This window comes from Scyliorhinus torazame, chromosome 17, assembly GCF_047496885.1.
Source record: "Scyliorhinus torazame isolate Kashiwa2021f chromosome 17, sScyTor2.1, whole genome shotgun sequence".
NCBI classification, from domain to species: Eukaryota; Metazoa; Chordata; class Chondrichthyes; order Carcharhiniformes; family Scyliorhinidae; genus Scyliorhinus; species Scyliorhinus torazame.
The window spans coordinates 18,428,984-18,446,050 of record NC_092723.1 but is presented as its reverse complement, the minus strand read 5'-3'; the positions used below and the strand labels follow the sequence as shown (position 1 = coordinate 18,446,050).

Sequence of the window (17,067 nt, the reverse complement as noted above, 5' to 3'; positions counted from 1 at the left end):
CCCTCAGGGAAGAACACCCAAGGTGATTCAGGAATATTAACCACAACCCCATACTGCCCGCCATCACAAGGAGGATATTGAGAGAAACAACAGCACTGCCACAACGGAGACACAAATACTGCTCCCACATGGAAAACTAAATTACAATGAAGAGAACACTCAGGAAACCACCATATAAGACCACTTGGAGGTGGGTGCCTAAATCCCCCATCAAACCCAACCCCACACGAGGGATGGGCTCCAAAAATGTCGAGCTTCGCAAACAGTGTCTCTCTTCAACAGATCAGACAAGGATTGACCAAATCATTCCTGGTGTGTGCCGAATCATTCAATTCCTCCTATTTTACTAGCTCTAATGAAAAAAGATCCCAAAAGAAAGTCTTCAATCGCAAGGAAAAGTCAGAAATCAAAAAGGTCAAAGCCATGACAGGATCATCAAACACTCCTCAGGATACCAGCCAAAAAAGCACTTTCATTTCCACCATGCCGTTGCTCTGACACCCAAGTGATCCACAGCCTAGGCCCCAGCCAGGGGGCTGACCGACATAATTGTCCACCTCCAGCCTCTCACGATGAACATCGAGGACAGGGCAATATAGGATGAGTGGTCAGGGGCCCCAGTCGACCTCAGACCTCGAAAACCGGATGCATTGTGCTCCATCGAACCTGATATGCGCAACCTCCAGATCGAGATTACTAGAGCATGGCACCGAGTTTTCAAACTCAAACAGGTTCTCGCCTCCCATTTCTCGCCAAGGGCCGGGCTGAAGGACACTCCTTGTCCAGCCTCTACCTCCCGAATCTATCAGGATAGATGACACACCATGCAGCAGGACCTCAGCGAATTAAAGGTGGACCTTATTCGGGAAAGTGCTCTATCGAATACAAGGATTCTCACCTGCCCCTTCACCATCCTCCCAAGGATACCTCGCAATTCCTCAAAGTGAGCTCCAACGATCTGCGCCACGTAGCCAGGATCCTTATCTAGAACAACATTCTCAATGGCGGCCACCATCCCGATGCACTCAGCACCGCCAGGGCGAAGGCCCGCTCACGAGCAATAAGGCCGCTGCAAGCTGGGCCCCACCCCAACCCACTCCAATCACTAGAGTCCAACAGGGATTCTCTACGATTTAACCCAGCTCCTCAACGCAAGACTCCAATCAGAATCAACCAGGGACAACGTGCAAGACGTATATCCCCCCAAAAAGTCAACTGTGAAAAGTGCGTTAGGATATAATAAAGTATTACAGGATGAGCAGAGCCAGAGCTCGCGAAAACGCAGCCGCTGCCGCACTCACACGACCTGACAGCCCTCTCAATGATGCACATTTCTGAGGAGACCCGATTCAAATGTCCAGATGAGAAATACGGATCTCTCGTGTAAGATAATAGGAGCGTTCCTGCAACCAACCAGTGATTGCCCCTCCCCAGATGATACGGCCCTGTGTAACTCCATGGGCGCGATTCTCCGACCCCCCCACTGGGTTGGAGAATCGCCGGGGGCTGGCGTGAATCCCGCCCCCTCCGTGTCCCGAATTCTCCGCCACCAGAGATTCGGCGGGGGCGGAAATCGCGCCACGCCGGTCGGCGTGATTCCCGCCGACCGGCGGGCCCACCCCCGGCGATTCTCCGGCCCGCGATGGGCCGAAGTCCCGCCGCTGTCAACCCTCTCCAGCCGGCGTGGATTAAACACCTTGTGAATGGCGGGACAAGGCGGCGTGGGCGGGCACCGGGGTCCTGGGACGAGTGCGGGGCGATCTGGCCCCGGGTGGTGCCCCCACGGTGGCCTGGCCTGCGATCGGGGCCCACCGATCGGCGGGCAGGCCTGTGCTGTGGGGGCACTCTTTTTCTTCGGCCTTCGCCATGATCTTCACTATGGCGGAGGCGGAAGAGACCCCCTCCCCAGCGCATGCGCGGGGATGCCGTCAGCAGACGCTGATGCTCCCGCGCATGCGTCGCCCGGCGAAGTCCTTTCGCCGCCGGCTGGCGTGGCGCCAAAGGCCTTTCCCGCCAGCTGGCGGAGCGGAAACCACTCCGGCGCGGGCCTAGCCCCTCAAGGTGAGGGCTTGGCCCCTAAAGGTGCAGAGACTTCCGCACCTTTGGGGCGACCCGACGCCGGAGTGATCCACGCCGTTTTTGGCGCCGGGTAGCGGACATCGCACCAGTTTGCAGGGAATCCCGCCCCAGGTAATCTAACGGGAAATGGGAAGGCATCTGGCCGGGAATCTGTTGCTGCTGACTTGCTTTAGGGAATTATTCAGGCTAAATCCTGCTTAATCATTTTTAGAAATGACTTGCAGACTGCGGAGTGCGTTTCTGTGCCTAAGCTCAAAGTAGGAGCAGCAGCAAATGATTAGAAACAGTCGGGTATAATTTTTGGTTGCTATGGGATGCGTAGTAAGAGTGGAACAGGTGCGGAGGAAACAGGAAAACCTGCCTCCAATCCAAATGAACAGATGGAAGCCACTTTAAAGTACAATCTCTTTGGCAGGCCTTTTAGGTAGACCTAGTGTAGCCTGACTGACAATAAGCCGCAGGTTCATTTAAATATTACAATGTATTTAATGAAGCCCAATGCGATTTTTTTATTTGTTTTTGGACTGGATTGAATTTGGCCGCTCCCTTCGTCCATCTGGAACTGAAAGGAGGCTGTGCGAGCAGCCTCTTAAAGGGTCAAAGGTTTTGTGTTTCTTTAGCCACATTGAGATCTCCCACTTTTCAGCAAGCTTTCTTTTTTATTCGTTTTCATGGGAAGGTTGCAAACTTTTATAACCTGTTTGCTAAACAGCAATATTTGCAAATGTTCCTCTGTCTCCAAACTATGGGACATAATATTCTAACATTGGCAGGTGTTGTTGGTCAGGGTGCCAAAACATAAATTATTTTTTTTATATTACTCTTGGACAGAACAAGAGGAGCTTTAGTTTCACAGGAGCGCCAGGAAGAAGGCAGACACTGTAGTTGTCAAATTGAAATGAACGGGGTTGGTTTGGAGTCATTGCGAATGCATCATTTCCTTATTAAGGTGAGTTACGGTAAAGGAACTCCACCTGGGGAACGGCACAAAGTACCGCAGTCAGAGTGGTTTGAACCGCGACAACACCAGGGTATTCCTGCAGACCCTGACGCAGTTTAATTATACAGGGTTTACAGTGCAGAGAAAGATCACTTGGTCCAACCCGCGATTAGGTTCCATGCAAAGCCGCCTCAGACTCTGCTATCTTCACTGCCTTCAAAGTGAAGATAGCACTTCACCTTGTGCTATCCGTATAGCTCCCTATTCCCGACAGAGAATACCGGATTGACCCCTGGTGGAATATTGCAGCCAGATCTGGGCACCACATGTTAAGGAAAGATCCACCGGCTCTCTACACAGAGGGGAGTTACGGGAAATGGTTCCAGGGACGAGGATATACAGATTGCTGGATAAATTGCAAAAGCTGGGGGTGTTCCCTCAGAGCAGGGATGGCTAAGAAGAGGTTTGCTGGAGATGTTCAAAATCAAGAAGCGCTTAGAAAAAGTGCATCAAGAGAAACTGTTTCCAACTTGCGACTGGGTTGGAAACCCGAGGACAAAGATTTGAGGCGATTGACGAAAGAACCTGAAGCAACTTGGGGGGAAAAACGTTTCTATGCAGCGACTGGCGAGGATGAGGAACACACTATCTGATACGGTGGTGGAAGCAGATTCAACAGTAGCTTTCAAAAAGAAATTTGATGGGGCAGCACGGTGGCTCAGTGGTTAGCACGGTTGCCTTATGGCGTCGAGGTCCCAGATTCGATCCCGGTTCTGGGTTAGGGTCCATGTGGAGTTTGCACATTCTCTCCGTGTATGCGTGAGTTTCGCCCCCACAACCCAAAGATGTACAGTGTAGGTGGATAGGCCAAGCTAAGTTGCCCCTGAATTGGAAAAAATGATTGGGTACTCTAAACTTATTTTTTAAAAAGAAATTCGATAAATACGCAAAAGAATATTTCAAAGATGTGCAGGTTAGGTGGATTGGCCATGATAAATTGCCCTTAGTGTCCAAAATTGCCCTTGGTGTTTGGTGGGGCTACTGGGTTATGGGGATAGGGTGGAGGTGTTGACCTTGGGTAGGGTGCTCTTTTCAAGAGCCGGTGCAGACTCGATGGGCCGAATGGCCTCCTTCTGCACTGTAAATTCTATGATAATCTATAATTAATCTCGGACAAAGGTTCGGCACAACATCGTGGGCCGAAGGGCCTGTTCTGTGCTGTATTTTTATATGTTCTATGTTCTAATATACAGGAATATGGGGAGAGTGAGAGGAGTGGGGCCAATTGTATTACACTTCGAAAGAGCCAGCACAGTTCAAATGGACTGAATGGCCTCATTTTGTGCTGCACTATTCTATGATTCCAAATACTTATCTAGTTTGCCCCTCAGATATATCTACATTATTTGCCTCAACCATACTATGTGGTAGAAAGTTCCACATTGCCGCCACTTGGCACTGTGACGGTGGAATGCTGTCTCTGTTGAGACAAAGGCAGCAGAGAGCAGGTTGAAGGTGTTTGACATCAGCTGCAAGTACAATTACACCATGGCGAAGACACTGCCTGAGACAGCGCAGTTCACCCCCTTGCTCCACCTCAGCCTCCGCCTGGGCTATGATCGGCATTTTCTGCAGCACCAGTCAATACTGCTTCCCCGCACCCCCCCCCCCCCCCCCCCGCCCGCCCGCCCGCCCTGTTCCTGCATCTATCAAACAGGCCAGTACAGGCAGAAACTAGTTACATCACTGATCAGCAATAGCAGTCGGTCCCAGCTGCTCAATGTTAAGACACTCCAGATTTTTCATATTAGAGGGGTCATTAATGGCAAGCAGGTGGTCATGTTATGGGCTGTCCCAGGAGTTAGTAACTTGGTCATGCACCATGCAGCTTACAATAGTTATGGTGCCAGCCTTGGCACTCGGCATCTTTCTCAGCAATGAGTCAGCGGGTATCACTGAGCCTGCTGCGTCAGCGGTGGTTCTGTTTCTGGACGAGTAATCCAGGCACCTGGGCTAATGACCAGGGTCAAGAGTTCAGACCCAGTCAGGGCAGCTGGAGGATTTAAGTTCAATCTGGTCAAATAATGACCACAAAACTATTGGATGGCTGTAAAAACCTAACCCTTTGTGTTCGGGATCCAGACCTCCAAGAACTATATGCTTTTTTAAAAATTAGAAAGACGTGAATTATTTGGACATTCTCCTGAGCTTTTTTTTTCACTTTGTGGCCTGTGAACAAATTGTTTTTTCCAAGAAATTATTTGGCTTCAAGTAAATGACCAGCAAGACACCTGGAGGGATAAGATTTATTTTGATTGCTTGAGTTGCCAGGCTGTCGGCTCGAGCACCGAGCAGAGACACTCTGTCAGGCCCGACGACTTCAAACCGCAGTGTTGCCTTGATCGCCTTGTTGGATACCCCTAGTTGACAGGAGCCACTGGCAGCTATGGCATTGCCATTGTGGTCAAGGAGCTGGCAGGCCGGTGGAAGAATGCTTGGTCTGGCGCGGATGGTGTCGAGGTCGGATTTTGAGATGAGGTTCGCTGATGCGCCGGTGTCCAGTTTAAATCGGATGCGAGCCTTGTTAACTGTGAGGACAGCACACCACTCGTCGTCGGGATCCACACTGAGGATCGAGAGGCGTTTAGCCATTGTGGTGGAAGGCAGCGCATGTGTAGTTATGATGCCCACCCGGTATGGGGACTTGAGGCACTCAGCATCAGGGTTTGTTGGGCTGTCGGGATCGGAATCTGGCATGCCTTGTTGTATTAAGCGGACACTTCTGCGCCACAGCTGGGATCGCTGGCTGCTGAGCGGTGGAGCAGATCTGCAAAGGGTTGCGTAGTGGCCAAGCTTGCCACACTGTAGACACCGGCGTCCTTTTGCCGGACATTGCCGCTTTGAATGGGCAGAGCCACAATTCGGACACGTCATGACGCCGACGTCAGCGCGTTCTGTGCGCCATCGCACATGCGCAGTGCGGTCGGTTGACGTACGCACCTGTACAGCTGGGTTGTCGGGCTCGTCGTCCACTCGGTCGTGGCGCGCATATGCAGGGACCCGGGAAAAGCGCGCGAAACGGCCACTCTCCTCGATGCTCAGGCCCGGCATTTGTGCAATGGCCTGCACCCGTTTCCCCTCGTGGGAGGCCAGCTTTGCAGTTTCTGCCGCCCTGATGTGGGAGTAACGGTTCTTAGCATGCTCATGGACAACGCACGTCTTGTTAGCGACAGAGAGGGTCAACTTTCAGGAGCTGCTGCCGAAGGGAGTCGGAGTGGACCCCGAAAATGATCTGATCCCGGATCATGGAATTAGCCGTCGAGTCATAGTTACATGACTGCGCTAGGATGCGGAGATGGGTCACGAAGGACTGAAAAGGTTCATCCTTACCCTGAAGCCTCTGCTGGAAAACGTACCGTTCAAAGCTCTCATTCACCTCAATGTCACAGTGGCTGTCGAACTTCAGCAGGACTGTTTTGAAGTTTGTTTTGTCTTCGCCATCAGCGAACGTAAGGGAGTTGTAGATGTGGATGGCGTGGTCCCCCGCGGTGGAGAGAAATAGCGCGATCTTCCTGGCATCCGATGCTGCTTCGAGGTCGGAGGCCTCGGTGTACAAGAGGAACGTTTGCCTGAAGTTTTTCCAATTGGCGCCGAGGTTTCCGGAGATGCGGAGCTGCGGAGGAGGCTGGATGTTTTACATTTCACCGGATGACTGCTTGCTGGTCAATGCTGATTCACTCAAGGCAGGTCCGTCAAGATCAGTATCACTCTGGTACCGTGATGTGTTAGGCAGGTCAGTTCGATGTGGACTGCACTCGATGCAGGGAAGTTAGAAACAGTCGTCTAACACTGGAGAAGATCCAACACTGTTTTATTCAACGATAGAACTGATATACATATTCAGCTGTGGGTCGACACTATACTGAACTGACTGGAGACCTTGTAATAGCCTGACCAGACTTACTAGCTACCACATGGTGTTTGTGCTTGCTAGCTCGTGGACTCTGACTGTCTCAGTGGCTGGGTCCCGAGAGAACGGGAAACCTTGTGCCCTCTGGCTTTATAGTGGTAGTGTCCTGTCTGGTGATTGGCTGCACTGTGTTGTGTGCTTACTGGTCATCCTGTGTGTCAATCACTGCCTGTCTGCATCTCATTATATACATGAATGGATATTATGACACGTACATCATTGTGTGAGGACATGAAAGGTGCTGAACGTTTTATTATGAGAGAAGCATGTGCCCAGGATGTCAGTCATAACTCATTCAGCACTTGACACAGACACACAGGATGCTGCCACCTGGAGAAAAGATTCTATCCCTCAACACAATCACCCCAAAACGTATTAATCCCATCCCATTTTCGTCAGGAAGTGCTGTTGAATATGATCTCGCCAATTCGGCAGTCAGAGAACACCCCGCCAAACACACCCAAAAGGACACTTAGAAATGTCTCCGTTGAATCACGCCCAGTATTTATTGAGGCAGAGACTTGTTGGGAGATGTAGCATAAAGGATTGATGTTAAATGTAAATATATAATCTGCATCACCAGCGATGTAAGATGAGTGGAGGTGATGGCAGTGTCATTGGACGGAAAATCCAGAGTCCCATGTAATGCAGTCTGGACGCGGGTTCAAATGGCATTTGGTGGAATTTAAATTCAGTTGATGAAATATCTGCAATCAAAATCTAGTCCCAATGATGGCAACCATGCCAACTGTTATCAAATGTTATTTTAAAAAAAGCCATCTGGTTCGCTGATGTCCTTTCAGGAAAGAAATCTGCCACCGTTACCTGGTCTGGCCTATATGTGACTGCAGACCCCACAGCAATGTGGTTGACTCTTAGCTGCCCTCTGAAATAGTTAACAAGCCATTCAGCTCAGGGGCAATTAGCGATGGGCAAAAACATGCTGGCCTTGGCAGTTTCACCCACATGCCATCAAAGGAATAAAAAGAACATTGCATCATGACAGAGCACGGAGAGAGATAGTTCCATGTAGAGCATCGTACAGAAACTACCTCTTAAATAGTAATGTTCAATAATAGGTAGAGCTTGTTAACAGTATCACTGCCTCCAGACTTATCAGCAAGTCCAGGAGCATGACCACCACATACCAGATCAAAACCAACAATAACAGAGTATTTTTTAAAATATATTCTTTCACGGGATGTCGGCATCACTGGAAAGGCCAGCATTTGGTGTCCCTAATTGTGCTTGAATTGAGTGGCTTGCTTGGCCAGTTTAGAGGGCAGATGATAGTCTGCTTCTGTCGCTGCTTCAGTTGTATTGGCATCACAGACTAATATCCATATTTCCCCAACTGTTATCTGGGTAATGCCAGCTAAACCAGGCATGAGCTGATGAGATGGTGGTCCTGATAATTAAAACTTTTTGGAAATAATCTAAAGGCAAATCTTGAAGATTTCAAGCGATGGGGCTGTGACTATTTCCCTTGACAGCTTGTCAACCACATTGCTGTGGGTCTGGACTCACATATAGGTCAGGCCAGGTAAGGATGGCAGATTTTCGTCCCTAAAGGGCATTAGTGAACCAGATGGGTTTTCACAGCAACCACCGATAGCTTTATCATCACCATTGCTGAAACTAGCTTTCAATTCCACATTTATTTTATAAATTCAGTTTAAATTCCACCAGCTGTTCTGGTGGGATTTGAACCATTGCCCCAAAATGGATAGTCTGGACTTCTAGATTTCTAGTTCAGCGATATTACCATTACACCACAACCGCCCAATTTTGCCAGTGCTATGCGGTGCCGGCTGTAGCTTGTCCAAGTCATTGAAGTATATCGGAGCGTCGAGGTCTCGGCTGCCTGGTCAATCATGATCTTAGTCACGGGTTTGAACGTCAAACATTCTATCCCTCAGTTGGGTGAAGGCTGAGCTGGTGCATTGGCGACAATGATAAATTTTGTCGTCAATGCACGCTTTCGTCCATAGGGGGCTCCCAAGGCACGGAAAATTGTTCATGTTTTCCAGGATCTCGCTACTGATCTTAATCAATGTGGGGGGAATTGGAGGGGAATGTTGTGCTCTGGGAGCCGGTTGTAACCAGTTTTCTAGGTGTTTAATGAAAGGCCCATTTTCTTATATTCTTCGGGAATCTCAGAGCACTGGGATTAGACAGCTGAAGGCGCGGCGATAATGTGGTAAACCACTGTGTTCCTATATTAAGGGTTGTACGGTAGAACCTGCACTACAGGTTCACCTGGGCCCCTGCATGCTAGCTCCGCCCAGGAGCCGGGTTATAAATATGCGTGGTCTTCAGCTCGCAGCCATTTCGTCAGCTGCTGTAGGAGGCCACACTTCAGATACTAATAAAGCCTCAGTTTGAATTCAACTTCGTCTCCAGCCAAATTGATCGTGCCTCAGATAGCGAGATGCAGGAAGCAGGGGAGGCAAGGGGGGATTGTGCAAGAGGCAGAATTGGAATGCAGAGTTTTTCAAGGATTGTGGATCTGGAGGAGATCACAGAATGGAGGTGCAAGGCCATGGAAGGATATGAATGTAAGGATGAGAATGTTAAATTTTGCAAAATGAATGGTCAATTCGTCTTTTTTTTTATGGATATCGGCCGAGGGGCAAAATGTTGACCACAACTCTGGTAGAATCTCTTCAGACAATATCATGGATCTTTAAAGTCCAACCTGATCTCCGAGATAGGGCTCAAGGGACCTCGGCTTCATGTCACATCCTCGGGGACAGTCTCAGCTGGGATTCTGGGAGCATATACATTTGTCACTTTGATCCAATGGGGCTGGGTAACTATTTGAAATAAGAATGCAGAGGGGGCGACTACAACACTCAAGAAGCTTGACACCATCCAGGATCAAGCTTGTTTGCATCGCATCTGCCATGTTAAACTCTCACTCCATCCACCGTGGCAGGTGTGTACGGTCTATAAAATGCAACAACTCATCAAGGTTCCTTCGACAGCACCCTCCAAACCTGCAACCGCTACCACCTAGATGGACAAGGACAACAGCTGCACGGGAACACCATGACCTGCAAGTTCCCCTCCAAGCTGCATACCATCCTGATTTGGGAATATATCGCCGTTCTTTCACTGTCGCTGGGTCAAAGTCCTGGAACTCCCTCCCCAACAGCACAGTGGGTGTACCTACGCCGCATGAAATGCGGCATATAAAAGGCAGCTCATTGCCATCTTCTCAAGGACAAATCAGGATGGGCAACAAATGCTGGCCTTGCCAACGACACCCACATTCCATAAACAAACAAAAATAAAACAATCACACTGGATTCTGTTTTGGAATAATTGTGAAAATGTGCACAGACCGATAGGGCTTATTCCAGATTAATCCTTCATGGATTAAATGCGTCCTTAATGCCGATTCCACATGTGTAGTTAACTCTCCCTCAAGTAACTGGCTCCCACCGTAGGCTACGTTATGAAGGATTAAGGAAAATAGAATAAATTGCCACCAGATATTGATTGCAGCATTTTGTTTTGCTTTTAGAATTGACAGTCAGAGGGAAGCTCGAATCAGACACTGAAGGACTAAGCAGGTTGGTGCCACCTGAGGCCTCGCTCAGTAATATGCACTCACATTTAGTTCTCCACTTTTTAAAATGGTCAAAAATGCAGTTGAATGGCCTCTCCCAAAGGCCTGGTTCCTAAATGCACCGTCCAATGTAAAAATTCAAAGCACCAGTGGGGGGGATGAAGACAATGTTTTATTTTTATTTTACACAGAATGCAGTGCCTGAGAGCGCATTGAAAGTTGACTAAAATTGGAACTTGCAGATGTGAGTTGGATAAGTATATGGATAAGTATATGAAAAGGTGAAACTTTGCTGAGCCAGGGAGAAAGAGCCTGGGTTACTGTTATAAAGAGCCATCACAGGTACGATGGGCTGAATGGCCTCCTCTGCTATAGGCTGAGTGGTCAGTGACTGCGCTGATAGAATCATAGAATTTACAGTGCAGAAGGAGGCCATTTGGCCCATCGAGTCTGCACCGGCCCTTGGAAAGAGCACCCCACTTAAGCACATGCCTCCTCCCTATCCCTGTAACCCAATCACCCAACCTAACCTTTTTGGGCACTAAGGGCAATTTATCATGGCCAATCCACCTAACCTGCACATCTTTGGATTATAGGAGGAAACCAGAGCACCCGAAGGAAACCCACGCACACACGGGGAGAACATGCAGACTCCGCACAGGCAGTGACCCAAACCAGGAATTGAACCTGGGACCCTGGCGCTGTGAAGAAACTGTGCTAACCACTGTGCTACCGGGCTGCCTTCCCTCAGCACCCACGGGTTCACTCATTCCAGCAACGTCCATTTGATAACAACAGATAATAGGAGGACGGATAGATGTCGTCTCTTCTCAGCCCAGGGACACTAAGGGTAATTGCAGTTCTGAGCTGGAGATCAACTAAGCCCAGGGAAGGTTGGGGGGGGGGGGGGGGGGGGGCGGTGAGGACAGGCAGAGGCCTAGAATTTCCTTACCTTGAACTCATCCAAAACTACTGCCCTAACTTGCACCCAGCCGGCCCTGTTCATCCATCATCCTCTGCACTTCCTGGTCTGCAACAGCTCCGAGTCCGGCAAGACCTCCATATTTAAGAAACCTTCACCCTTGTTAGCATTGAGTCACATAAACCCAATTTATTTATTTGTTTTTTAGAAAATATTTTATTGCGGCATTTATAATTTTAATATTTAAAACAACAGAGAAATCCAACACACGCAAAAACCCCACAGTAAAATACCCAACTCCCCCCAGTCCTAAACCCTAACTTGTCATAAATTAGATTCCCTGCCCCTATTTGTCACTTTCATGCCTCCCCCTCATACCACCCCCCCCCCCACCTCCCGCTGACGGTCAATTCTCCTTGAAGAAGTCGATGAACGGCTGCCACCTCCGAGCGAACCCCTGTAATGAACCCCTTGAGGCAAACTTAATTTTCTCTAGCCTAAGAAACCCTGGCATGTCGCTGACCCAAACCCCTGACCTTGGAGGCTCCGAGTCCCTCCAACCCAGCAAAATCTGTCTCCGGGCCACCAGGGAAGCAAAGGCCAGAACATCGGCCTCCCGGATCTGCCGACACGCCAAATAATGCCACCTCTGAACTCGGAGATAAACCCAATTTAGCACCCCCTTGTTTTGCCTTGTCTTTCCTTCTCTGCCTCCCTCCTTTGCGTCAGCCGAAAGTTCTCCAAATAATTGCACGCGGCCACTTTGCTGTTTGGAGGTTTCCCCATCAGACACAAAAGACATGATCAGCTCATAAAACTAATGAGGCGTATTGATCACTGCTATTACCAGCTTGACTTGTTAAAGGTCAGGATTCTTTACAAGACCAGTGAAGACTTTGGTGATATTGGCACAGAAGTGACGTTGGAATATTTGAAAGGCAGTTAATCCTTTTTATTGCTGCTTGTTCTCTATGTCAAGAAAGTACTTCAGTCAATAGTAAAAAGTCAACTAATTATCACACCCATGAAGAACATGGTGCAATATCAAGGGAATGATTTTTCATTAATAGTTACTGTTCCGACAATCTGAACTCGTTTGACTTTCATAGATATCAGTTCAACTTTCTGGGTAGTTATATTTTGTTATGTTTTCCATTCCAATTCTGTTCCCCTAACTAATGGTGCACTCAGGCAGGCTTTCATCTGTTTCCATAGCTAGTAATTCTTGGAACAGATTGCTAGTCTGTCGCCAGGAGCTTATATTGTGAGGGGCGCCACTCGACATCAGGTGTGGCTGGCCAGGAATCTCTCTCGCTCTTAGCATCAGCCATTGGCGTTTTTGGAAAGATTTGCAGGTTGATACTCAACCTGTTTGGCTGCGTTTTAAACGCACTTTCTTTGGCCATCAGGTCCTGGGGTGGGATTCGAACCCAGGACTTCTAGCTCAGAGGCAAGGGCACTACGGTAGCATAGTGGTTAGCACAATTGCTTCACAGCTCCAGGGTCCCAGGTTCGATTCCCGGCTTGGGTCACTGTCTGTGCGGAGTCTGCACATTCTCCCCGTGTGTATGTGGGTTTCCTCCGGGGTGCTCCGGTTTCCTCCCACAGTCCAAAGATGGGCAGGTTAGGTGGATTGGCCATGATAAATTGCCCTTCGTGTCCAAAATTGCCCTTAGTGTTGGGTGGGGTTGGGTTATGGGGATAGGGTGGAGGTGTGGGCTTGGGTAGGGGGCACTTTCAAAGAGCCGGTGCAGACTCGATGGGCCGAATGGCCTCCTTCTGCACTGTAAATTCTATGAAATACCCACTGCACCACAAGATCTCCTATGTTTTAATGAAGTGTTAAGAAGGCACAACTTACATCTCCAGTCAGTGCTCAGTTAGCTGATCAGATTAACAGTGGGGAAGTTACATTTGAATTGAGTTCATCTGGGCTAGAAGGAGAGAAGCAATAAGCTGGCCTCTGACTCCAAGCTGGGAAGGGAAAACGGGAGAGGCTGATGAGGGAAAGATGGTGAAGCTGATACCCCAACATTCATTGACTGGTCTCAACAACTTACATTTACATAGCGCCTCCTGAAGCACTTCACAAGAGCATCAGACAAACATTGACACCAAACCACAAAAAAGAGATATTATAACAGATTATCAACTGTTTGGCCAAAGGAATAAGTTTTAAAGTGTTTTGTTCAAAGGATGTGAGCATCACTGGTTAGGCCAGCATTTATTGCCTATCCTTAGTTGCCCTTCAGAAGCCGATCTGCCTTCTTGAACCACTGCAGTCCTTGAGGTGCAAGTACAGCCACAGTGCTGTTAGGGATGGAATTCCAGGATTCTGACCCAGCAACAGTGAACTGCGATATATTTCCAAGCCAGGGCGGTTGCTGACTTGGAGGAGAACCTCCAGGTGGTGGGGTTCCCAGGTCTCTGCTGCTCTTGTCCCTCTAGATGGTAGTGGCCATGGGTTTGGAAGGTGCTGCTGAAGGCATCTTGGCGAGTTCCTGTGGTGCATCTCGTGGATAGTAGACACGGCTGCCACTGCTCCTCGGTAGTGAAGTGACTGAATGTTTGTGGAAGGAGGAGCAATCGAGCTTCTCTGTGCTAGGTGGTGTCGAGCTTCTTGAGGCTGGTTTAGCACTGCATACCTGACAGTTGAGGACCGTTACAAGCTGGCTTGCAATGCAGAACAAGGCAGCAGCGCGGGTTCAATTCCCGTACCAGCCTCCCCGAACAGGCGTCGGAATGTGGCGACTCGGGGCTTTTCACAGTAACTTCATTGAAGTCTATACTTGTGACAATAAGCTGTTATTATTATTATTATTGAGTGTTGTTGGCTCCTTTGTGCTAGATGGTGTCGAGCTTCTTGAGTGTTGTTGGAGCTGCACTCACCCAGACAATTACACTCCTGACTTGTGCCTTGTAGATGGTGGACAGGCTTTGGGGATCAGGAGGTCGGTTACTTGTCATAGAATTCTTAACCTTTGACCTGTCCTGGTAGCCACAGTAATAATATGGATAGTCCTGTTCAGTTACTCCTCAATGGTAACCTCCGGGATATTGATAGTGAAGGATTCATTAATAACAATGCCATTAAATGTTAAGGTACGATGGTTAGATCCTCTCTTGCTGGAAAGGTTATTGTCTGACACTTGTGTGGCACAATTATCAGAATATTGGAGGCAAAAGAGGCAGAGTTTGTGGTCTTGACAGCTGAGGGCAGGACTGCCAGTGTTGGAGCAATTAAAATCAGGAATGCGCAGGTGTCTGGAATTGGAGGAGCGCAGAGATCTAAGAGGTTTATGGAGGTTGGAGGAGGTTACAGAAATGGAACTGGGAAAAGCCATGGGAGAATTGAAAGGATGAAGATTTTAAAATCGAGGTATTGCCACAGCAGGAGTCAATGTAGGCCATTGAGCACAGGAATAATGGGTGACCAAGGCTTGCTGTGAGTTAAGACATTGGCAGCAGAACTTTGGATGAGCTCAGGTTTAAAAATGGTGCAAGGTAGGAGCTCGATCATCACTGGGCGGGACTTTCCACGCAATCTGCAGCACGTTTTGTGGTGATGGAAGGCATCCTGCCATTGGCTGGTGGTGGGATCTTCTGAAGGTGAACCCTTCATTGCCAGGAAACCCATGGCGGGGGTGCGCCTTCGGGCAGTACCAGAAGATTGTGCTGGCGTGAACAGCCAGAAGGTTCCAGATACTCTCTTTCTTCCTCTCCCTCTTTCTTTCTCTTACGCTCTCTCTTTCACTCTCTATCTCACTCTCTCTCTGTTGTTGAAAGCAACCGGCTAAACGCTCAATCCAATGTCGCTATGACAAACTAGACGCCCAATTAACATGAGATGGGGAATCAGCTCTACATTGTACATTCCTCAAATCCAATCTGCGCTCTCTGATTTCCCATTTGAGAGCACAGGAACACAGGTTATTCCTGCTGTTAAAAGGCTTTCCTCTTTTACTCACAGCTTTTTTAGTAGCTTTCTGTTGCCACCCTAATGATTTCCCAATCCTCGAGTCTCCCACTAAACTTTGCCACTTTGTATGCTTTTTCCTTCAATTTGATACTCTCCCTTATTTCCTTAGATATCCACGGTCAATTTTAAGAAATCAACTGAACATATATTGGAGAAGAAAATGATTATTGGAAAATACTGAGTCTGCAAAAGTATCATCGACTTACAAAAAATGAGTGAACAATTGAACCTTGACCATGACTGTCTGTAGATACTAACAATGTTTCAAAAGATATACTGTATAAGCATACATAAAGAAGCAATACAAAGGTGCATTCAGCAGAAAGGCAATAATATAGTAACATAATATGGCAAGACTAGACATGACGCAAGGACTTTGACCATAGGAGAGAATACATGGAAAACTATGTTGTATCAGGGAAATAATAGGGGCTGGTTTTGCACACTGGGCTAAATCGCTGGCTTTTAAAGCAGACCAAGCAGGCCAGCAGCACGGTTCAATTCCCGTACCAGCCTCCCCGAACAGGCGCCGGAATGTGACGACTAGGGGCTTTTCACAGTAACTTCATTGAAACCTACTTGTGACAATAAGCGATTTTCATTTCATTTCATAATAATTAATTTGGAGTAAGTGATTAATGTCTAATTAAACAATCACCTGTTAAGTGATTGATACCTTTCTAAACAAATCAGGGGGGTCTCAGCTGAGAATTAGAATCAATGAGAGTGAATAAGGGACTAAACCATAGATAAGGATTTCCTTAAGAATATGACCGTATGATTGGTTATTAGAAGAGTTCTAGCCTTCTGGAATTCCTGAAGCATGCGTAGAAATTATTTCTTGTGAAGTATTTTCATTACCTTCTTCTTTTGTTAACGTTTCAATGATTTTTCACTGTAGTCTGACAAGTTTGTGTATTATTGTGATCAAAGTTTTTGATTCAGTTCTTGTGGAAGTGTATTAAGTAAATTCTGAAAAATAAAGAGTGTTGTGGATACCTCCTCAACCGGACTGAGGACCTTATTTTTGGAAGATAAATAAGAAGATCTTACAGGGGATAAATAGCCTTCACCTGCTGCATTTTATTTCTCGGTGAAAGGAATAGGTTAGATGGCCAATTTGGTCTGGACTCACTTTCTAATACTGACATTTCCAGAGGGGGGTGGGGGTTTGGAATCGCACAGCAGCCATGGGATCTTACCAATGGAATTCATTGGGTGGTTCTTCATATCAGCTACAAGCCCAGAATCATTTTCCTTTTGCTGAAGTCTGTAAGCTTGTACTTGGCCGGAACATGAATGAATAGCTAGCTGGGGGATGCTGAATGCTCAACAAAGTTGGAGTGGGGGCTGGGGTTTGATTTGGGCGGTGGCAGGAGATGGGCAGAGTGGCATCGTGAACCCCAGGCTCGTAGCTTGAGCAGTTCATCATAGAATTTACAGTGCAGAAGGAGGCCATTCGGCCCATCAAGTCTGCACCGGCTGTTGGAAAGAGCACCCTACCCAAGGTCAACACCTCCAACCTATCCCCATAACCCAGTAACCCCACCCAGCACTAAGGGCAATTTTGGACACTAAGGGCAATTTAGCATGGCCAGTCCAC

The 17,067-nt window shown here is 48.1% G+C and overlaps 1 long non-coding RNA gene across 1 annotated transcript; it reads left to right on the top strand.

Annotated features, from left to right (window-relative positions):
* Positions 1–2,990: 2,990 nt before the first annotated feature.
* Positions 2,991–16,044, top strand: LOC140393511 (uncharacterized). The gene is made up of 3 exons (XR_011935635.1): positions 2,991–3,028; positions 10,519–10,567; positions 15,574–16,044. It is a non-coding gene; the product is annotated as an uncharacterized lncRNA (long non-coding RNA).
* The last annotated feature ends 1,023 nt before the right edge of the window (positions 16,045–17,067 follow it).